The following is a 24,418-nucleotide window of genomic DNA, read 5'->3' as shown; positions in this document are numbered from 1 at the left end:
CCTGATTCACTGTTGGTGGGAGTGTAAAATGGCGCAACCACTGTGGAAAGCATTGTGGCGCTTTCTCAAAAAGTTGCAAATAAAAAGTTGCAAATAAAGATACCATTTGACCCAGCAATTCCATTACTGGGAATATACTGTAAAGAGACCATAAATGACATCCAAGTAGATATATGTATACCCATATTTATTGCGGCTTTGTTTACAATGGCAAGGAGTTGGAAACAACCTAAATGCACATCAACAAACGAATGGGTAGAGAAGCTGTGGTATATTCGCACAATGAAATACTATGCTGCATTGAAAAACAAGGGACTCATGCAATATTATTCAAAATGGGTGAACCTGGAGGACATTATGCTGAGTGAACTGATATTTTTAAAAAATCTTCTAATTAAATTCTTGATGTCTTCTGTATTTCTTTACAGTTACTTGATAATGCCATTTAGAAACAGAAAATCTGTGTATTTTAAGCCCTGTGAAAACTTGAATATAGGAGGCTCACATACGACTGAGGTCCATGATACAGATAAGATTAGCAGAAAACCTTTAAGAAATAAACCACATGCTGATTTGAGCATTACAGCCTGGCATGATCTGTATGATGCTCAGAAACCAATACACTTTAGATCATGAAAAGTAGGTGACTCTATTTTTATGGCAACTATATCATTTTTTCTTTTAAAAAAATTAATTTTTTTATTGCGATTTAAACTAAAGTTAAGAGAAAACTTGGATTTCCATTCATTCATTGCTGCACATTTACTTTCCTACAATCCCACTTGTTGTTTTATGTCACTGAGTCACCTATAACTGACAGTGACACTATGTACAACAGCCCTATACCCTGCTCTCTCCTGTGCAAATTTCACTGTCTCCGACACATCTATCCCCCAGTACCCCAGTCACTGAATAAATCCATCTCATTGAGGGTCTTCCTCTCCTGGGCTGTCCTTCCACCCTCCCAAGCATGACGTTCCTCTCCAAGGACTGGTTCCTCCTTGCAACATGTCCAAAGTATGTCAGACAAAGCTTCAGAATCCTTGCCTCCAAGGAGCAGCCTGGTTTCACCCTATACAGGAAGCTGTCCATGGTATATTCAGTACTCTTCTCCTGCACCACAGCTCAAAGGCATCAACTCTCCTTCTTTCATCCCTAATCATTGTCAATCTCTCTGATGCATAGCAAGTGATTGCCTGTTATCAGGTACACTTTAGTCTCCAGACAGACATTTGTTGCTCTTCAGTACTTTGGAGAGGTCTCTGACAGCAACTTTCCCAATGTAATATGTCTTTTTAATTTCCTGGCTACTGATGCCAAGAGTGTTGATTGTGGAGCCAAGCCAACTAAAGCTATGAACTATCTCAATCTTTTGACTATCTATCATCATGCTGCCAGTCAGCCCAGAGGTGAAAAGCTTTCTTTTCTTGATGTTGAGCTTCAATCCATATTGAAGGCTGCAGTCCTTGACCTTTTGCAGCAAATGCTTTAAGGTTCTCCTCAGTTTCAGCAAGCAGGGTTGTGTCATCTGCATAACACAGATTTTTGATGAGTCTTCCTCCAATCCTGATGCCATGTTCCTCCTTCTAGAGCCCAGCCTCCCGGATAATCTGTTCTGCATATAGATTGAAAAGATACTGAGAAAGGACACATCTCTGCTGCACACCCTTCCCAATTTTGAACCATGAAGTGTTTCCTTGCTGTTCTGACAACTACCTCCTGGTCCAAGTATAGGTTTCACATAGCAAAAATCAAGTGTTCTGGGATTCGCATTCTACTTAGAGTTAGCCACAGTTTGCTGTGGTCCAAACAGTCAAATACCTTTGCATAATCAAACATAGGCAGACATTCCTCCCAACCCCTGTTAGCTTTGAGATACATATATACACTATTTATTTATAGCCACATAATTGCCCCCCTCCTTCCATCCCAGTCCACTGTTAGGACAACTATATCTTGAACTGTTCCCATGTCTGTATCAGTAGAGATTACAGAATACAAGGCAAAATATCAATTTAAAATCAGGTAAACTATAAGTTATAAATAGAACAGAATGTCTTGAAAATTTCGAGTCATTAGCAATGATTATATGATGGCGATTAACATGTTGGATGCTTTCTATGTGCCAAGCTCTTTCCAGCTCCTTATCCATAAAATGTCACTTAGATTTTACAACCTTCTAGTGAGGTATGAAAATCGTCGCAGCAATTCTATTTGCAGATAAAGGCCATAAAGGTTAAAGAACTCTTCTTATAGTTGTAGAAAATTAGGCACAGAGAGGGACCAATGACAGGCACAAAAGTAGTTACAAATGTTTAAAAGGAGTAAGTAGTTGAACCAGTCATTAAATCAAGCATTTTAATAGCAAGACCTGCCCTTGGCCTCAAACTATATAGTCTCTCCATATTATATCTAAAACCTTATTATAAGGGAACTCTAGGTTGGAACTTCACACAAACCATTTTTACCTGCCTTATAGTACCTTAGAAAATAACTCATTCATCTCGACCTTCTTCTCAATTGCAACTTGGGGAGAACAAACCAGAATTGACTCCCATGAATTGGTGGTGTTGGTGAAGAATATTGAATACACTGTGAAATTCCATAAAAATTAACAGACTTGCCTTGGAAGAAGGACAGCCAGAATATTCCTTGGAAGCACAGATAGTCAGATTTTTGTCTCACCCGTTGGGCATATTTTTAGAAGGGGGAATTTCTTGGAGAAATATGTTTAGTAAACAAGAAGACTGAAGAAAAACAAGATAGTCAACAAGATGAATTTTCCCAGTGACAGCACCAATAGGCTGCTGAAGAACCTATCTAATTTGATTGTACACAGGCCGGGTCTAATTTGATTGGTCATAGGGTGACTGTGAGTTGGAGACCACTTCAACAATGTCCAACAACAATAAAAATAGAGTTTTCTGAAGATTACATGTCAACATAGGCAAATTACCTAAGACAGAATCTAGGAAATGGTATTTAAAAACAACAACAAATCACACAGCCATAAGGTCCACTGAGACACAGCCACCTTCAATCAGGTTTGGTCTAATGGCAAGAAACTGCACTGCAATCTCAAAGTCACACAGTTCAAGGCCACCAGCTGGTCCTAGGGAGAAGGATGGGCAATCTCCTCCTATACTATTAATTGCCTCTAAAACCCTGTGTTGGTCAGCTATGGATCAGTTCTGACTTACAGTACACAACAACAACTCTTTATGGGAGGAGACTGTCCATCCTTTCCCCTCGGAATATCCAGCAGAGTAACACCATTATGCCACCATAACTTCTTATTTAGTACAAGTTAGATGCTGAAGATAAGATCAAGAACCAATGTTACTAAAGGAAGAAGTCCTGGCTGCACTGAAGGCTCTGGCAAAAAATAAGCTTCTAGGAATCGTTGGAATACTAATTGAGGTGTTTCAGTGAACAGATAAGAGTCCCGGACATGCTATGCCAACACATCTGGAAGACAGTTATCTGGCCAATCAACTAGAAGAGATTTACATTTGCACCCATTAAAAAAAAAACCAACCAAGGAGACGATCCAACATAGTTCTGAAATTATCAAACAATATCATTAATGTAAGTAAAATCTTACTGAAACTCTTGTATACAAGTAAAATCTTGTCGAAGATTATTTTTTAAAAGCTGAGGACTATACCAGTAGGGTACTTTCAAAAAGTCAAGCTGTATTTTAGGATAATCCATGGAACAAGTGGAATTATCGCTGATGTCAGATGATCTTGGCTACAAGTAGAGAACAGCAGAAAGACAGAAAGATGTTCACTTGTGCTCTATTGCCTATGAAAAAGTGTTTGGCTGCATTGATAATAATAAATTATAGATAACACTGAGAAGACTAAGAAACCCAAAACACTTAATTGTGCTGCTGTGAAACCTGTTTGTAGAACAAGGTTTGACCAGAACGAAGTGTTACTGCTTGTTTTAAAATTAGGAAATGTGTACATTAGCGTGACCATCCTTTCTCCACACTTCTTCAAGCTGTATGTTGAGCACATTATTCGAGAAACTGTATGAAGAATGTGGCATTAGAACTGGAGGAAGACTTACCAACAATATGCATTATGCAGATGACACAGCCTTGCCTGTGGAAAATGAAGAAGACTCCAAATACTGACTGAATAAGACCAAAATTATAGTCTTACATACTGATTATACCTCAACATCCATAAAACAAAAATCCTCACAGCTGGGAAATATAGAAGGAAAATAAGTTGTCAAAATATACGGAGAAAAGAGTGAAATTTCCAATGACTTAATTTTAGTTGAATCCATAATTAAAAGCCATGACAGTAATAGGTAAGAGACTAAAAGACATTTTGCATTGGGCAAAACTATTGTCAAAGCCCACATTAAAGGATTAAGGAGCAAGATGTTATTAAAAAGCAAAGTCTTGATCCATGTGAAGGTAGTAATTGTTTCCTATGCATGGAAAACTGAGTAAAAAAAGACCAGAGAGTAATCAATATCTTTGAATAGTGGCATGGACAAAGAATTCTGAATATCCCATGTAATGCAAAAAGAACGAATCTGCACTGGAGGAAATGCAATCAATGTGCTCCTTAGAGCAAGGATGGTAAAACTTCACCTCACATACATTGGCTATGTTTTCAGAAGGGGCCAGTTTTTGGAAAAGGGTATCATTCTGGAAAAGGTAGGCAGTGAGAAAAAGAGAGGAAATTCCTCAACCAGATAGACCGACACAATGGCTACAATGGCAGGCTTGAGCATGTGGGGAATAAAGATCGTGGATAATAAGGCAAGACTTCAATCTCTTGATAGGGTGGCTGGGCAATGATGTCAGTCTAGAGACTAAGGTGTGCCTGATCCAGGCCATGGTCTTTGCAAATGCTTGCTATGCATCAGAAAGCTGGACACTGACTAAGGATGATGGAGGAATAATCAATACCTTTGAGTTGTAGTGCTAAAAAAGAGTACTGAACACACCATGGACCACTATGAGAACAAACAGGTCTGTCTTGGAAAGAGTAAGACCAAGTTTCTCCTTGGAGGCAAGGATTTTGAAGCTCCATCACGCATACTTTAGGCACGTGACCGCGAGGAACCAGTCCTTGGAGATGGACACCATGCTTAGAAGGATGGAGGAAAAGCACATGAGAGGAAGACTATGGATGAGATGGATTGACTCAGTTACTGGAGCAATGAAGGTAGGTGTGTCAGAGTCAGTGAGACTGGCTCACAATGGCCAGGGTTCAGAGCTGTTGTACACAGGCTCACTAAGAGTCAAGGGCAACTCAATGGCACATAGCAACAACAATCCTTAATCCATTTTGGGTTTTTGTTTCTCCTCTGTCTTTACAGAGATCTTTTTCTCTCTTCTTGGATGATATCTTTGATGTTACCCCCACAACTGGTATGTTCTTATTATTCACGTTCAATGCCTTACTAAATCTTAACATCTTTTCTTTTTTTTTAAACTCAGGTGGAATAGACTGAAGGCCAAATCTTGGTTTTTGTGGACTAGTTTTCATTTTCTTTAGCTTCAATATGAACTTGCCCATGGACTATTCCACAGTCAGCAACTGGTCTTATTTTGACTGCTGATATTGAGCTTTTCCAAGGATTCTTTCCACAAATTTAGTTAGTCTGATTCTATGCAAGGGAATACTGAATGATTTAAAATCAGAGAAGGTGTGTTTTATGGTTATATACTTTCCATACCTATTCAAAATGTATGCTGAACAAAACATTGGAAACCCTGGGTCACAGGAAGAACCATCAAAAAATCTATGTTATGCAGATGTCACAACCTTGCTTGCTGAAAGTTAGGAGGATTTGAAACACTTGCTGCAGAAAGTCAAGGACTATATATATATAGCCTTCTATACAGATTGCCTCTCAACATCAAGAAGACAATTTGCTACAGAAAGTCAAGGACTGAAGTCTTCAATATGGATTGCAGCTCAACATCAAGAAAACAAAGATTCTCACACTGGGCCAACCGGCAGCATCGTGATAGATGGAGAAGAGGTTTAGATTGTTCACAGCTTCAGATTGCTCAACTCTCCAATCAACCTCTTGGCATCAGCAGTCAGGAAATCAAAAGATGAATTGCATTGCGTAAATCTGTTGTCAGGAACCCCTCCAAAGTGAAGAGCAAATATTTCAGTCTGGAGACCAAGGCACACCTGATCCAGACCAAAATAATCAACAATTACTTGCTAGGCATCAGAGAGCAGGACAATGACCAACTAAGGCAGAAGAAGAATTGATGCTTTTGAGTTGTGGTGCTGGAAAAAAGTACTGAACATATGGACTATAAACAAAGAGGTCTATTCTGGAGAGGGTAAAGCACAGGTTCTTGATGAATCTTTCTCCAATCCTGATGACACATTCCTCCTCATAAATCCCAGACTCCCAAATAATGTGTTCTGCATATAGAATAGATTGAGAAGGTATGGCGATAGAATGCATCTCTGAGGCACTCCTTTCCTAATTTTGAACCATGCAGTGTTTCCTTGCTCTCTGTTCTGATGGCTGCTTCCTCGGCCAAGTATAGATGTTACATGAACACAATTAGGTATGCTGGGATTTCCATTCCTCTCAAAGTTAGTCACAATTTGTTGTGGTCCACACTGTCGAATGCTTAGTCAATGAAACACATATAGACATTCCTCATTCTTTGCAATGTTATCCATAATTTGTTTCATGTACATGTTTGCAGTCCAATGCAAGTAAATATTTTTACGATATTCTCTGCTTTCAGCCAAGGTCCCATCTGAAATCTCACAATGAAATATCTCTTTTTACATTCTTTATGAATTCATCTTGATTTTCTTTTAGTTGTATTTTTATATACTATTGTTACAATTTTTAGATACATTCAACAGAATTTTACTTGTGTATGATATTAATGATACTTTTGGTAATTTCTACATTCTCTTGGATCTCCTTTGAGTTGGGTACAAATTTGGATATCTTCATAATATTAAATATTAGCAAAATGTTTTCAGGTTTTAACCATATTTTAGGTGTCAGAATTTTATTTTACTTTATGACTGAATAATATTACTTTATACATATGTAGGGAATTCTGGCTTAGTGACAAGGAATTATGCTTTTAACACAAAGGTATACATGTTTCTAATACAAACCACATTTTGCATATTCATTCATTCACCTGTTGATTCTAGTTTGTAATTTTTATCAGTAACATTGCAGTGCACGTTAGGGTACCGGCATATCTTCAAGTCTTTTGCGGCATGTACCTAGGAATTATTACATTGTTGTTAGGTGTTAAATCAAGTACAACCCATAGGACCATATGAATTACAGAACAACATTATTCTAGCCTGTGGCTTCCTTTCAATTTCTGACACACTCAAGCCCATTTCAGCAGTCACTTAATCCATCTGGTTGAGAGTCTTCCTCTCTTTTGCCAATACTCTACTTTTCTATGCATGGTTCTTTTCTCCAGTGAAGCACCTTGCCTAGCAACATGGACAAAGTAAGTGAGACAAACTTTATTTTATTTGTCTCCAAGGAGTACTCTTGCTGTTCCTTCTCCAAGACATATCTGATTGTTCTTTGGCAGTCCATAGAATATTCAGTACTATTCTGAAACACCACAACTAGAAGGCATCAATTTTTTTTTTTTTGCCATCTTTATTCATTGTGCAGCTTTCAGATGCTCATCAAGTGGCTGATAAGCTGGATCGGAGGGTAAAATTAAGTTGCTCCCTGGAGCCAAAGATTTTGTAATTTCGTCTCACAGACTTTGGGAACATGGCCAGGAGGAACAGTCTTTGGAGAAAGACATCATGCTTGGAAGGGTTGAGGGACAGCGCAGGAGAGGAAACTCACAGACAAGGCTGACACAGTAACTGGGATAATGAGGACAAGAGGGTTGGAGATAGTGAGACTGGCTCAGGAGAGGGCAGGGTTCAAAGTTGTTGTGCATAAGGTCACTATTGTCACCAGCGACTTGATGCCACATAACAACAAGAACTGTGCTCATGTGGAATTTATACACAGAACATAAATCAGTCATTCAAACAAATTAAGGAATTCCTTATGTAAAATTAGGAAAGGTCTAAATCATTATTATTTCTTCTCACTAAGCATGTTTAATCTGTGCCCACAGCAAATAATACAAGAATGAGAACTGTATGAAGAAGAACACTGCATCAGGTTTGGAGAACAATTCATTATACTTGAAGTATATAGATGATACAGCCTTGCTTGCTCAAAGAACAGCAAACTTGAAGCACTTACTAATAAAGTTTAAAGACTGTAGTCTTCTTCATCTCTTTCCAGTAACAAAAGCAAACAACAAATTCAAGTGAGAATACAGGGGGATATGAACCCTCATATGTTACTGGTGGACACATAAAGAGGTACAACCACTATGGAAGGCAGTCTGGCACACCTCAAAGAGTTGAGAATAGAAATGCCATTTGACCTACCTATCCCACTATTGCCCTGCTGGGAATATACTCTGAAGAAATCGGAGCTGCCACACAAACAGATGTATGCATACTCTATTTCCAGACACTCAAAGGTCAGATCCAAAAGGAGAAGTATTCTAAAACAATACTAATATATGAAATAACTCCTATAAACAAATTTCCTTTTATCTAAAACAGAAATATTTAGATGACAGAAAATGTTCTAGAATAGAATGTACATTGGTAATTGCTGGGGAATATGGAAGATATCCTTAGTCATTGTCCACCTCTCTGATACAGAGACAGTAACTGAGAAGATCATGGCCTGATTATGCACATCTTGGTCTCTAGACTGACGTCATTGCATTTCAGCACTCTGGAGAGGTCCCTGACAGCAGATTTTCCCAGAGCAAGTCTTCTTCTGACAATGACTAAGGATGGCAGAAGATGATTAGATGCCTTCGAGTTGTGGTGCAAGAGAAAAGTCTTGAACATATGGATTGCCAAGAAAACACATAGGTCTGTCTTGGAGAGGGTGAAACCAAGTTTCTCTTTGGAGCCTAGTAATTTGAAGCTCCATCTTACATACTTTGGGCATGTGGCCAGAAGGGACAGATACTTGGAGAAAGACATCATGCTCAGAAGGGTAGAGGGATGGCGCAGAAGAGGAAGACCTCAGATGAGATAGATTGATACAGTAACTGGTGCATTGGGGAACCCCCAATGTGTCTGAATCAGTGGATCAAGACAGGGCAGGCTTCAGAGCTGCTGCAGACAGGGTTGCTATGGGTTGCAGACGACTTGAGAACACATAACAACAACAATATAAGACAGGCGAGAGAAGATAGTGTTTAAAAGGCACTGAGTTTCCGTGTAGGGGGTTGCAAAAGCCAATCGGAAATAGATTGCGGTGAAGGTTGCACAACTTGGGGAATGTAATTAATGTCACTGAATTACACAGTTAAAATAGTTAAGAAGAAAATTTTTTGTTATATTTTATTACAAGGACATTTTAAGCACTTTTTTTATACTTTAAATTATCTAAAATGAGCGTAAGCTTTATTATTTCTATGCTTTGTTTTACACTGTCTAGCAAACTATTTTACAGACAAGAAGTGCTCAATTAATTTACTACTGAGCAGAATTTAAACTACTCTCAGTGGAACTTAGTGATAGTTTTGTACCAAGCAATATTCTATACAGAGAGTTTTTTTTTTCTCTTTTTAAATTGGAAAAAAAATACCTAAATTCCCAAGTTGCTTCCAATGAGTCCAATAAATATAGCAGTGCCATTTGGCAGCCTGTGACTCATTGTATATTTATGAAATTAACCATAGCCCAGCAGATTCAGTAATTCCAGATGCCATAACAGTGTTCTTAGCAATTGATCACCACATAATCAACTCAGTCATGGCAGAAGATTAGGTCTTCAGATCAGGGAAGGGTTATTAGAAATCCAATGCGGTTCTGCAATAGACTTGCACCCTAGAGACCACCTGCCACAGCCTCTGGAAAGATCAGGAATAGAAAGAAATCAGAGAGCTGCCCAAGTACTTCACTTGTCTTGTAGATTCTTTCCCTTGAGTGTCCCCAGCATTAAGACAGAAGTAGGAGGAAAAGATAATTTCATTAATTTTTCCAGTGTCATTGTTTTAGGTACTATGAGTCACAGTAACCTTAGGAACTACAAATCAGAAATGTGTCCCATCCTTTGCCAGCCTCATGATATGCTTGAGCTCACTGTTAGTCACTGTGTTCATGCATCTCCATGAAAATCTTCCTTGTTGTCTGACCCTCCACCTTTCCCAGCATGATGTATTTTTCCAACGACTGTCACTCTGACACTATGACCAAAGTATGTGAGACAAAGTTGTACGATCCATGCCTCGAAAGAGCACCCTGGCTCCACTTCCTCTAATTTTTCTAATGCTCACCTCAAAGGTGACCTGTTTTAAAACTCTTTTATTATACTGAAGTGAGTTTTTAACATCTTTCTATTTAATAGTTAAAGATCTTAGAGTCTGATTATTTTGTTTTTATCATAGTCAAAGAGGATTCAACATACTCTGAAATAATGAGTTTTAAAAACCCTCACAAAACAAACCACACAAAACAGAAACCAAACTTCCCCCCAAACACCCGAGTTTACCTTGAGGACTAAATCCAATCATTTCTTTTGAGTCCCTCATTCTCTACATTACCCTCCCTCTCCCTCTCTCTCTCTTTCTCTTTAGTTTCTTGCACTTTATAATACTCCTCTTTACACAGACTTCCCCCCCCTTTTTAAAATTTTATTTTATACTGGTTTACTTACAAAGTTCATACACATTGTTTTTCACAGTATTTCTTTCTAAAAGTAAATAATCTACAACCTTTAAAAGATGTATGTAAACAACCAAGAATACTAAATACAGTAACTCTTTTCTAATTTAGATGAAAACTACTAGCTATCAAAGCATGTCAAACACTCAATGTGATAAAGGAAAACTTCCTTTAATACACTGTCTTCTTTTCTGACAAATTGCTAAAAAAAAAAGCTTAAAATAAACATAAGTTTCAGAGTGTCTATAATTCAAGCAGTCTTCTACTTCATTTCTCAGCATTTCTTCTAAATGTTTGTATTAGACAAACTCACATTTTACCTTCATGGATACATGACTGAAAAAACAAGTATGTTAGATTTTGCTATAAAATGATGGAGTATGTTAGGATATGCTGCTGTACTGTGCACATTTCTAAACTTCCACAGACCAGGATGTCAGTTTAAAGACCAAGGAGTGCCAGACCTAAGCCATACTATTTTTAATTGTTTCACAGTTATCTGAAAATTGGACAATGAATAAGGAAGACAGACGAATTGATGCCTCTGACACGTGATGTTGTCAGAAGACATGAACAAATCTGTCTTAAAAGAGGTGCAACCTTAAGGATGCTCCTCAGAGGCACAGATGGTGAAACCTCATCTCAAATACTTTGGACATGTTGTGAGGAAAAGCTAGTCCTTGAAAAAGGACAGACCCCCAACAAGCTGGATTGACACAGTGACTGAAACAATGGGCTTGAGCATGGCAGACATCATGTGGATGGTGCAGGATAGGTAAAGGTTCCAATCTGTTCTTCATCGGTACATTTTGAGTTGCAGTTGACTTTAAATCAAATTTGTGGGAAAGATGGAACAACTGTATACGGTTCTTCATGTGTCATTGCTGTTGAGTCACTTCCTACTCATGGCTGGTCTTCCAGTGGGTTTCTGAGGCAGTAAATGGCCCAGGAAGAAACTCCATCTGAAGCACCAGAGAAGCACAGCCTCTGGTTAGCACTGTAACTCATTATGGATTATGCCACCAGAGCTCCCTATCCAATTCTAATTTAGTGCAAGAAAAGTCTCAGTGCCTTTTCAATTATTCAAAAGCTGTATGCAAAATCAGTGACAAGGACTATGTTGAAGAATTTGTTGTGATGACAATTTACATAACATTAAAGGGCAAGTCATCTCAATTTGACCCTCAAGTGGATTTTCAGAGGCTGTAAATCACACACGAGGAGACTTCCCATCTTTATCCCTCAGAGCAGCTTACAGAGAGTCGAACCACCGGCCTTTGGGTTGTAAGCAGAATTCTTTAAGCACTAGACCACCAGGGCTCCCAAAAGGGCAAGAAAGAACTGTCAATCAGAGGTTCATAAGCCAGAAGCTTACTGTATTTATCATCATTTTTGTCTAATTTACCATGAAGAGAATTTTTAACTGATACATTTTAAAATTTTCTTATCACACAACAGAAATGATAATTTTTTTGAGAAATAATAAAAATCTTAAGGTTTCTTGCGCATATCAGAGCATAAAAGAGATGAATAATCCACTGAATCTTTAATTTTTTCTCAATAGAGCCTAAATATACCTAGTACTTGAGCAGATGGACATAACATAATTCAATAATAAAGTGAGATTGAGTTTCCAAAGCCAAAATGCAAATGTCTTAAGCTTTTAAGATTTGAATATATAGTTTGATGTAGCAAAATATTCATTTTCAAAGACTATCTAGTTCTTGGTTATATAAACTTATATAAGATTATTCTAAAGTGATACTATTCTTATAATTGAAAAGGCTAACATTGCAAGAGGAAAAGCTTAGCATAAAATGGAAACTAAAATAATGTGAACTTGCCATTCATCTCCTGAATATCTCCTAAGCTCCACTCTCCTTACTAAGGATCCAGAGCTGAAAGAGGGAATGGCTGTGATCACTGATCTATTTCGAGTCCAGTCTTATCATGTATTTTCCATAATCCAGCCAGATTCTGAAAACATTCCTCATTTTTCCTACTATGTATAAGAATTTTCCTTACATTGCCTTCTTAAAATCATGTGAACTGATATCTATTTAAACAGGAAAACTTGAGGAGACAAAAAAAAAATAGATTAAGAAATAAAAATAGATAATAGATCACATGAAACTTAACTTCCACACCCCTGAAACCAATAGTACTAGGATGGTGCCCATCCTATCCCTGCTGACTGTTCTGGAAAGGATCACAGAAGAGGGCTCTGGAAAGGACAAGAGAAAATATTTGTAAACAACACCACAGGTTCATAAAAATGACTAGGCTTCCTGATCGCAAAGAGACTGATGGTACCTCTGAAACTGTGGTCCGAGTTACCCTTCAGGATGGAACTCAACTCTCCCTGTGTTTCCACTGCTAGCCAAGCAACAGACAGGCTTGTAAGGTGAACAATGATCAGAGGAGAGGACTCACTCCTTAGCACAATCAGCTACGGAAGACCAAAAGGGCATGCTTTTCCAGACAGGGGCACACTAATTTCCAAACTGAGCCCTCAGATAGGTCCACCTTATTTTTTGTATGCATCAATTTCCAATCCAGTCCCAATCTGTCAAGACAGTCTACAGTGATTTACATACATGTAAGGCAGTGGTGTGGTGCATTGCATTTTTGCATTGCTAAGTGGAAGGTCAGTAGTTCAAATCCACAAGTTACTTCTTGGGAGAAAGACAGGAAGTCTCTTCGCATAAAAAATTTATAAACTTAGAAATCTGATAGAAGGTCAGCATCGATGAGAGTTGACAGTAATAGGTTTGGGTTTAGTTTGGGGTTGGATTCTTTTTTGTTTGCTTTGTTCTGGGGGGTGGTATGTAAAGGAATCCACTTAATATCCAGACCACTAACATTATTTTTGTTTTAGATTAGTGTCTGGCAATAGAAATCTGTGCTCTGTGAGTCATCTGCACAGAAATTATCAGGCCCTCTAAGTGCCCAAGGGAGCTCCGGAGGCCTTGTAGTAAGGGGCTGCGCTGCCAATTCTAAGTCATACAGTTCAATTCCACAGCTGTTCTGCAGGAAAAGATGGGTAATCTTCTCTTGGGTGGATTTACTTCCTCTGAAAACCTGCTGGTGGCTCAGCTGTGGGTTGATTTAAATCCCACGGTACACAACAACAACTAATTGCAGGAAATCTGATCAACTGCATGTAGACTGTCCAGTAATGGACAAGTTCACTTTGGAAGCACTCTGGCAGGAAGAAATTTCCAAATGAGTGAACTGAAATAGGATGCCTGAAAAAAAGGTGTTTTCAAGCAAAAAGGTTGCAAAGTATTCTAAAGCTGAGCAAAACATTTTCCTTTTTACCCTCACCACCAAGATGTGCTATCTTCTTATAGAAGGTTTCTATTTCTTTCTTGCATTAGTTCTTTTTCAAGTATCTTACATTGAAATCAAATCAATAATGTTATCTGTCATAACTAAAAAGCAAAACCAGTGGCTAAGGGCACACATGCCTCATTGTGATTATTCACCTTTTTTGTTTGTTTGTTTGTTTCGAATTTACTGTGCAGAGAGCCACAAACACACATCCTGTAAAGCAGAATGAAGATGGATCTTTTTACTTGCCTCCCTTTCCCCCGCTCCCCTTTTTTTTCCTGACTCTCAGAGGGAACGAGAATGTGCTCTTTCTGGGACTCCGTAAATGCATTTATCTTGTGTTCATGGCATATGGTTCATTTTTATTAAGCATTTTAAAAATGACATGCTAGTGTTCTATCTCTTATAAATCCACAAGTGTAACCCCATGAGACATCAGAGGCATCCACCGACTCAAAGCAATGGCTGAGGAGTCACCTTATCCTAGTCCTTGCTACACCAACATGAAAACTTACTCTGCTCTGATAGAAATGCATTTCTAAGAGGAGCTCTGGTGGCCTAGTGGCAAGAAGCTGCAACTACAATCCCAGAGGTGCATGGTTCGAATCCACCAGATGCTCTGCCGGGGAAGGAGGGGCAATCTCCTCCTGTACCAGTCAGATCTGATTTGACGGTACACGCACACAAAAATAATAAAATAAAATTTTTAAAAAAGAAATGCATTTCTAAAAGGATTCATATTTTCACGGGCCATGTGGCATGCATGTCATATGATATGCTGGTTACCATGGAGAAAAATGAGCTTTTCTTTTAAAAGAAGTAACTTTGCCCTTTTGCTCAATGGTATTAGCTCCTTCTGATTCCCGTATTCTTTCACTGCAGAGCTAAAAAGAAAAAATAAACAGGCTGGGAAATGAGGAGATCCTCTTAGGAAGGGACTTCCATTCTTGGCATTGCTTCTGGAATACATGAAACACAAACAAATCACAGAAAAGGCAGACAAGAGGTCTGTATGTTAATTGAGCCACATGCTACTTTGAAAGGCGGTAATTCTCAGATGATTAAAACACCTACAGTTTAAACTGCCATATAATTTTGAAGAGGTAAGTGAACTATGTTTGTGACTCTAAACGGAATTTAACACTGAGATTCTCAAGTCTCTCATTCATAACATCACTTTTGAAAAGGATAATTTCATGTGGATTCATTTACTATGTAAGAATGAATTTAATGTTAATATAGATTCCCTACGTATATATCTCTTTAAAAACTGTAACTTAAAAGAGTTAAAAGGGAATGTAATACAATTACTCAGGCTGGACAACTGGCAAACCTCATGAGATCATCAACATGCCTTCACTTACTTGTATCATCACCAGAAACAACTGCAAATGTGTGGTACCAGTCACTCAAAATACTATGAACAGCGTATTCACGAGGCAATTTTTAGAAACGTTAACATCTCATGATAAGTTCAGGGCTGAAGAAGGTATAATCACCTTTAGATTTACCATTCAAAGGCACTCTTGAAAAATTCAGTGTTCATTACAAATAGGATGGTAACTGAAAAAGATGTGTGTAAATGTTCAAAAGAGAAAACAGAGGGGGCAGCAAAAGGGGCAGGGGATACCCTGGGATAGGAGATGTTAGTGGAGGGAGTGAAGTCAGGGAGACAGTTTTATGGGGTCTTGGCAGGGTAATAAGAGGCACAGAACAATGGTAATTAATGATGTAAAATATAATGTATATAATGATTGTATAAAACACAAGGTACATGTGCAAAACATGATGTATATGAATGACCCTATGTAAACCAATACACAAAAATACATACACAGTGTTAGAGCCTAAAATCAGATGATTAAAATAGGTTTTTCCATCTGTACGGGGATTCTGCATGCATCCCAAGACGTAGAGAAGTTCTATCGCTCAAAACAGTTCCCCAAACAGCACAATCTGACAGACAACCTCCTCCTACATACAAACTGCCCCTTCCTCAGATACAGAATGATACTTCTGTGGAGAAATACAGTTCCAGCTTAAATATTGAACTAAAAGGAAAACATATGTTGGAGATGCAAATACATGTTAGGCTTCTCTACGCCATAAAATCTGATTTAATGTAGATTACAGATATTCCCACAATCCAAAATGACAAATCAATCTTCTAAATGAATCAAACTGATTGAGTGATCTGCCACCATCCACCCTATGCAATCTGTTCTCTTATGTTCTAGGCCTTCCCGATACTGTAATGGCATTATCAGTAATAAACATTTGGTTGAAACTCTACACTAGGTTGTGTCTCTTGCTTATGTTCAGTAACTTCTCCTGAAGAGGAAGAGTATTTCCCAAAGTGTTCCCTCTGGGTAGAGCCAGTAGCAATTCAGTCCATAGATTCTGGGTTCTGGCCAGGGGCTCAGGCTTCAGCCTGACATTTTCCAGCTGTGTGACTCAGGGCAAGGTTGTTAAGGCATCTGTGTGTCTCTTCTCTCATCTATAAAATGGGATGAAAAATATAACTACCTTATAAATTTATCGTGACGATGAAGTGAGTTAATCCGTTAGAGTGCTAAGAATAGCATGTAACATTTAGTATACACTCCTGAATTTTGCTGTTATTACTGGCTCCATGGTCCAATATTAGCATAAGAATGATGCACAATTAGCATAGTGCTCTCCAGTCCCTCCCAAGTTAGGTAGTGATTTACAAAATCATTGCTCCTGCGTGCTGCATAGTATCACACTGTGTGAATGTACATTATGCCAAGTGAACTAACTCAGTCCCATAAGGACAAATACTGTATAAGACCATTATTTTAGAAATGGAAATATAACTAGTCAAATATGTATGAGGCTCTAAGGAAGGGTAAAGGGGAGCAGAAGGGAAAGAGTGGGTGGTGGATAGTCAAAAAGTCACACTATCTGATGGGTGGAGGGATGGAAACGATACAGTGTGAAAAGCAATGTATATAAACTCTGTAAGTAAACTAGTATATAAAAGAATTATGCTCAAGGGTTTCCTTTAAACTCTAGAAAATATGGGGTCTCAGAAACTTTAGGTTGGAAGAACACATACAAATTTAAAATCACAAACTCTAATGTGTGTCATTATGAAAACAGTAAGGAGAATAGAACTTTGGGGTTTGAAGGATGTGACCATTTACTCCAAGACCACAGCCTTTGTTTTTGTTCCCCCGCTATGATTAAAACTAGGAAAGTGGTTTTTGAATAAACGTGAATGCACATGGGGCTAAACATTAACTTTCTTCTTGAATGTGTTAAATCTATCTCTTCTGGGCTTTCTAATGCATCATTTTAATAAAGTTAATTGTAGCTCTACTGGTAGCCTAGTGGAAAGGAGCAGTGCTGCCCATCCAAACACATGCAGTTTGAATCTACCAACTGTTTTCCAGGACAAAGATGGGCAATCCGTCTCGTACAATTTACAGTCTCTGAAAACTCAGTGGAGAGTCAGCTATGAGTAGGTTCTGACTTGACAGCATATAATAACAACATACCTGAAAAGAGTATTCAGTACCATTTTAACAAATAATAAAGTGACTTGAAATAATAAAGTTTCATCTTCTATGGTGTTTACATTTTTCATATTTATATTAAAAAGCAAGGATTCTGAGGCTCCGTCTAACATATTTGGACATATTGTGAGGAGAGACGGTCCTTGGAGAAGGACATCATGCTTGGGAGGGTGGAGAGACAGCGCAGGAGGGGAAGGCCCTCTATCAAATGGATTGATCCAGTGACTCGGGTAATCGGGATGGGTGTGTCAGAGAGAGTGAGACTGGCACAGGACAGAGCAGAGTTTAGGATTGTTGTACACAGGGTCGCTATGAGTCACAAACGACTTGACAGAACATAACAACAACAATATTAAAAAGCACATAGCTGGGCATCAGTATAGTGGATGCATTTATTCAGTGAGCCGCCATTTATAGAATAACTATCTTAGTCTTGCCACTATCATTTCATTGCTGCTGACTCAGAGCTTTACAACTCATGGCTAATCTTCTATTGGGCTTCAGAAGCTGTAAGTCACAGGAAATGTGTTTGCCCATCTTTTTCCCATAGAGTAGCTGTTGGATTCTAACTGATAGAGAGGTTCGACTTTGGGTTAACAGTGACATTCCCTACTGACTACATCACCACACCACTATCCTTGGAGTTAGAAATAATGAGCTAAAATCTCCAAACCTTAAAACATATATTAAAAAAAAAATTCAAAACCTGTCTTTAAGGAATTTAGGAGTTTTCAGAGTTTTGAGGCAGACAGGCTGGTGTACTTGGGTCCTTGTTTGGAAAGATAAAGTAAAACAAGAAAAGCAGGTATTTAAAGCAGGACATGTTTTGAAGAACTGGTTTCATAACTATGAAGTCAAGCTTTCTTGTATCTTCACAGTTCAGTCTATACACACTGAGGGAAAACTAGGAAAAAAACCCCAACTTTCTCTTCTGACAGTAATGCAGCGCAATACTTGTTGCTAGGAGCTATGGAGTTGACTAAAACTCAAAGCAAGACTCTGAACAATCGATCTGAACTTTGCCCATCCTCCAGTTTCCTCACAATCTCAGGTCATGCCAAGTCCACTGTGGTAGAGTAGTCCTTGTGTCCGTCTGTCTCATTGGAGGTCTTCCCTCATTTGCTGACTTACCCTTCCCAGCATGCTGTGTTTTCCCAAGGACTGGCCTCTTCTGACAACATATCCAAACTATGTGCTACACCCTTCTTACCTCTAAGGAGCATTCTGATTGTTCTTCCTTCAAATCTGTCATGCAGCACTTAGATAAAAAGAAAATTTCGGATTTTACCTTTGCTTTACAAAGGTCATATTTCACTAAGGAACTCAGTAATGTCAGCACCATTACTGAGACTGCCTTGCAACCTTCAAGAAAAAACCAAAACTGTCTATTATTTGTGCTATAGAACTTAAAGTTGGTATTTCCTGAGGGTTAGGAAACTGGATAAAGGACCAGCTGAGGTGACCTTGGTCTTAGGAGTCGAGGAGACGTTACTAGATGACATGTGACCAGACTGCTGCTTACAATTCACCTTCTTTTTTCACTGATCATCCTTATCACTCTGGACTGCATAGTAATGAGAAAGACATGGCCTTTGACTCAGGGGATCAGGATTTGGAGTTCGAATGGCCCTAGGTCGGCTACCTAACTCTGAGCTTTGCTCTCTCACCCTCCACGATAAGACTGAGAGCAGCTGCCTCCAGGGATTGATTGCTTTGAGGCTGAACTGAGATCATGTGCAAAGTCACCTGGTAGACAATTAACACTTGTTCTGTTCCCAGACATCTCATCTTTCTACATTGTAATGTTGTTATTGTACTTCTCCATTTGCTTAGGTATTTTTTTTTCTCCCATAGTAAGAGTTCTCCACTCTGTAACTTAGTGGAAAGATCATACAAAAAAAAAAAATCTTTCTTTCAAAAAACATTTATGCAATCAACTAAACGACTAGTGGTTTAAACCCATCAGCCACTGTCTTGGAGAAGCATGTGGCAGGGTCTCCTGTAAAGACTCACTGCCACTGAGTCAGTTACAACTCCTAGTAGACCCTCCAAGACTGTAAATTGTACAGGAAGAGATTTCCTATCCCAGCTCATGAATTCAAACTAGCAGAGAAGTCTATCCGTTGGCTGGTAGTGAAACGTCTTATAGGCAATGTCATCAGACCCTTGGAAGCCCAAGTTAGGCAGATCAGCTGGGTCTTTCTGGTAAACTATTTCAACTGGTTCATAGCTTAAGCATCAACACAGAAATCCTAACCTAAGTGCAGGCTAGAATTCTACCTAAAGCCTTTTAAAAAACTACAAGTAGAATCCCTTTCTTTCTTCACAGATAGTCTATCAAAGAAGAGTAGAGGCTTGTAAAGGGTTCTCCTTGGGTCCTAAATCTCATGTATTTCTCAGCAGTTCATTTTATTAAAGCTCTTCAGTTCTTCAGTAAGGACGTGTGGGTAAGAAATCCTGGAAGAGTCCATTCTGTCAAGCCTGAGACATCCTCTATGAGGATGGACTGTTTTCTTAATGCACACAGAGAAGTATCAGTACGTCACTTTCCAGGAATGCTGGTGGGTTAACTAAAAGTCTTACAGTAGAAAAGAGCATAAGAAATAGTAATTGATATTTGGAGGAAATCTGACTAGATAGAAATGCCATACCCTTTAAAGTGTTTCAAACTACTACAGCCTTTTCAACCTGTCATTTTCCTGTCTTTTCTTTTTTTAAAAAAGGAGATTTAACAAAAATAACAAATGACAAACTCAAACAACTGTCAGCTGTCATTATTTGCTAAAATAAAGTATTTCCCAAATCTGCTCAGAAAACCTTCCATAGATGTGTATATAAAAAAAAGCATCACTTTTTGCCATAATTGTTTAGACATAAAATTCTGAGGTTTTGTCACTGATACAATTTCCATTTTTAAGAAAAATATTTTAAGATGAAGCATTGCTTGAACATGTGCTTAAAGCTTTGCACTGTATTTTAAGTTTAATTTGAATACTAGAGAGGAAAATGAGATAAAGCAGCAATTTCAGCCTTCAAAGAGTTAAAAATGTTACTGTATAAATGAGTACATATTCATTCAATTAGGAAGAACCAGAAAAATGCCTAAGGATTTACCAGAAGAAAACTCTATCCATTAGGAATAATTTCTTGGGGAATTACTTTTTTCTCCACATTAACTGAGAGTTGTTTATTAAGCTTGAATTCACCTTTTGCCTACACTTTTGTCACTTGCCCAGGAATAGAAAACAGTAACAATAATAAAAACAATGCCATCTTCCATTTGCCAGGTATTCTGCTGAGCCACTTGATATGTATTATTAACGGATTAAAACCTCAGCATGATGCTATAAGACAGGGACTCTGACCAACTCATGCTACAAATTAGAAGACAGTGGCCTGAACTTGGTTGAGAACGCAGCCTTTCCTGAGTCACAGAATACAATATGTAGGAGCAGGGCTGAGAGGCTGTCTTTTAACCATCTGGTTCTTGAAATAATCCTAAGTGGGAAAGCCGTGAGAGTCCCTGGGCAGTACAAATGGTCAATGGACTTGGCTTGCTAACCAATGACTGGACATTTAACTCCAGAGGCACCTCAGAAAGAAGACCTCCCCTGTGGTGTGGACATGCACTGGGATGGCAGGAGTTAAAGCTCATGTGATACTGACCAGTTACATGGAGCCCTGGTGGTGGAGTGCATTACATGTTAGGTTACCAGCCAAAAGATCAGCAGTTTGAACCTATCAACTACTGTGTGGGAAAAAAATGAGGCAGTCTCCTCCAGTAAAGACTTATGGCCTCGGAATACTGATGGAACATCACCTGGAGTCAGTGTTTTGGGGATTTTGGGGCACAGTTAGTTCATTGATTGGGAATGTTGAAAAGAAAAGGAAAGAAAAAAAGGGTAAAGAGTTTTCCATTTTCAAGAGCTCCAAATCTGAGCTCCAGATGGCAATTTTTATCAAAAACAAGTAACCATGAGGCAAATAAATACCAAAGTGTTTCCCATGATTATAACTATCACAAACACAGAAATTTTATAAATGTATAAGACTATTCATTTTACATACAATAGAAACAGCAATGATTTACTTTAAAAGGTTTGGGACTGGCATTCTGGAGAGGCAGTTTATCTTCCTGTATGGAGGGTAAAGAACTGTTGACTTACCATATTGTCTATAGGCATCATATTCTCAGTCTACCTTAAGTATTTAAAAAGAAATTGTTTGGTTTCCTGCAAGTCATTACTATGATTTAAAATTGTGCAATTAAAGAACAAGAGAAGAAAAGTGAGCTTTCCTTATTACCTATGTAAACAATAAAGGACCACATACATATGCTATTTATGTCAAATTAGCCATAGGTACCAGAGATGTAAAAAGGGCATTAGGAAGGTCAGACATGTGGCAGAGCCAATCAAGTCCACAGGATTCTTTAATTTTGCATCTCCCTGTTTTCTTAGGCTTCTCTCCTCCTACTATGTATCTGACTTTGCCTTTTTCTGTACCTGGATTTTGTTTTCATGGACCCATTTTTTTGTTTGTTGACTTGCTTGTTTTTAAAATAATCCTCTCTTAGTAGTTGGAGAGGTTAATTGTCTCAGGATTTATCTAGATTTACTTTTCCCCCCTAAATACTCTTTTTTGAGGGAACTCAGAAAGGGTGAAACCAGGCTGCTCCCTGGAAGAAAGGATTATCAAACTCTGCCTCACATACTTTGGGCACATGGTCAGAAGGGGCCAGTCCTCGAAGAGAGACATCATGCTCAGAAGGGTGGAGGGACAGTGCAAGAGAGGAAGACCCCAGATGAGATGGTTTGACTCAGTGACTGGAGAAATAGGATTAGGCCTGTCAGAGATGACAAAATTGGGTCAGAACAGGGCAAGTTTCAGGTACATAGGCTCACTATGAGTCACAGGCAACTCGATGGCACATAACAACAACAGTGGCCTAGTAGTAAGAGGCTATCATGCAACCTCAAAGGCATGCAGTTCAAATCCACCAGCAGCTCCAAGGGAGAAGATGGGCAATCAATCTCCCTCCCTGAGGTTAACTGCCTCCGAAAACCTACTAGAGGATCAGCTATAGGTCAGGTCTGACATGATGGCATGAAACAACAAAAAGAGTAATTACTTAAAAGATTGTTAAGGACAAATCTATCATCACTGGTACTCTTAAATCACTTTGTATTTGTTTTTGTTATGTGCCATCGAGTCGCCTGTAAATTATAGCGATCCTATGTACAATAGCTCTGAAGCCTGCCCTGTCCTGAGCCAGTCTCACTGACTCTGATACACCTACCCCTGCCCCCCATTGCCCTAGTTACTGTATCAGTCCATCTCATCCAGGTTCTTCCTCTCCTGTGCTGTCCCTCCACCCTTCCATGCATGATATCCTTCTCCAAGAATAAGTCTCTTCTGGCCACATGCCCAAAATATGTGAGAAGGAGCTTCAAAATCCTAGCCTCCAAAGAAAAACGTGGTTTCACTCTCTCCAAGACAGACCTATTTGTTTTCTTGGTGATCCATGGTATGTTCAGTACTCTTCTCCAGCACCACAACTCAAAGGTATCAATTCTTCTTCTATCATCTTTAGTCATTATCCAGCTCTCTGATGCATAAGCAAGTAATTGTTAAGACCATGGACTGGATCAGGTTTGGCTTTTTCTTTTTTGAGAAATGTCAATTTAGATGTGTCATGGTCAATTGTTATTGAGGTAGATAGTACAACATGTCTACATATCTCAGCTTTAAGAAGAAAGATATAAAATGTAATTAAATAAACTAGTATAATTTTAAAAATATCATTATTATGGGTGATTTTTTTCATCAAAGAAATAGCATACCCATTTATTCTATAGAGTTTTACCACAATAACATGAGTCAGATTTCTCTTTGGAACTTTTACAAGTATCTAGTTACTCATCTCTCCCTACTAAAGCCTACTAACAATATAGTAACCAAGTGATCCCGCTGCAGTTTGAAGCCGGTCAGAACTCGCCAGTGGTGCCCATCACATTTAGGGGGCATTGGAAAGGTCCTGATAGTCATTTACAAGGCCCTACAGAATTTAAACCCAATTATGTCTATGATCTTAGTCAGTACAGAGACGTTCTCACAGAGGCTCACTCCACTGTCCTTGTGACCCTAAACCAAACCCAGGTAGTTGCCGTGGTCAATTCCAATGTATGGCTATCTCAAACATACCAGGGCAAAAATGTGCCCCATAGGACTGTCTGTCACTGGCTGACTTTTCGGGAAGTAGATCACCAGTAGAGTCCAAGATTCTGGCTGGACCTGACCCGACACTCTTCCAGGTAGTGTAGTACAATGCTTTAGAGTTTGTGCCATCAGCCACTCCCTTGATGTAGTAGACCAACCTCAGGAGTGCTGCTGACATTTTGTGTAAGAGAAGACTTTGTTAGAATATGCATAGTAGATGTTTAGCAACATCCCTGCACTCTTATCTTTTATTACATGTCAAAAACATCCATCTGCCCAAAACTGAAAAGTAAAAGTTCCTCTAAATAATGTCCAAGATTCCCTCAATAGTTTCAGACATGTCTCAATCTTTCCAAATATCGACAGCACTATTTCAGTTGTTTGTTCAAAAACTACCCTTTCCCTTAAAGAATGAAGACTCCCTCTAAAAACCTAAATACATTATAGAACACAAGGGAACCTGGAGGACATAACGCTGAGTGAAATATCTCAATTACAAAAGGATAAATACTGCACAACACCACTGTTATAAAATAGGACTGATGTGGGGGGGTGAAGGGAGAATAGGAA

The 24,418-nt window shown here is 38.7% G+C and overlaps 1 protein-coding gene across 1 annotated transcript in view; it reads right to left on the bottom strand.

The window, feature by feature from the left end:
* Positions 1–24,418, bottom strand: part of KCNB2 (potassium voltage-gated channel, Shab-related subfamily, member 2) — a 553,114-nt gene that overhangs the window by 495,111 nt on the left and 33,585 nt on the right. The window lies entirely within an intron of this gene.

Source organism: Elephantulus edwardii, unplaced genomic scaffold (assembly GCF_000299155.1).
Source record: "Elephantulus edwardii isolate Elephantulus edwardi_28Jun2011 unplaced genomic scaffold, EleEdw1.0 scaffold00008, whole genome shotgun sequence".
Taxonomy (NCBI): Eukaryota; Metazoa; Chordata; class Mammalia; order Macroscelidea; family Macroscelididae; genus Elephantulus; species Elephantulus edwardii.
This window is presented reverse-complemented; position numbering and strand designations above follow the sequence as displayed.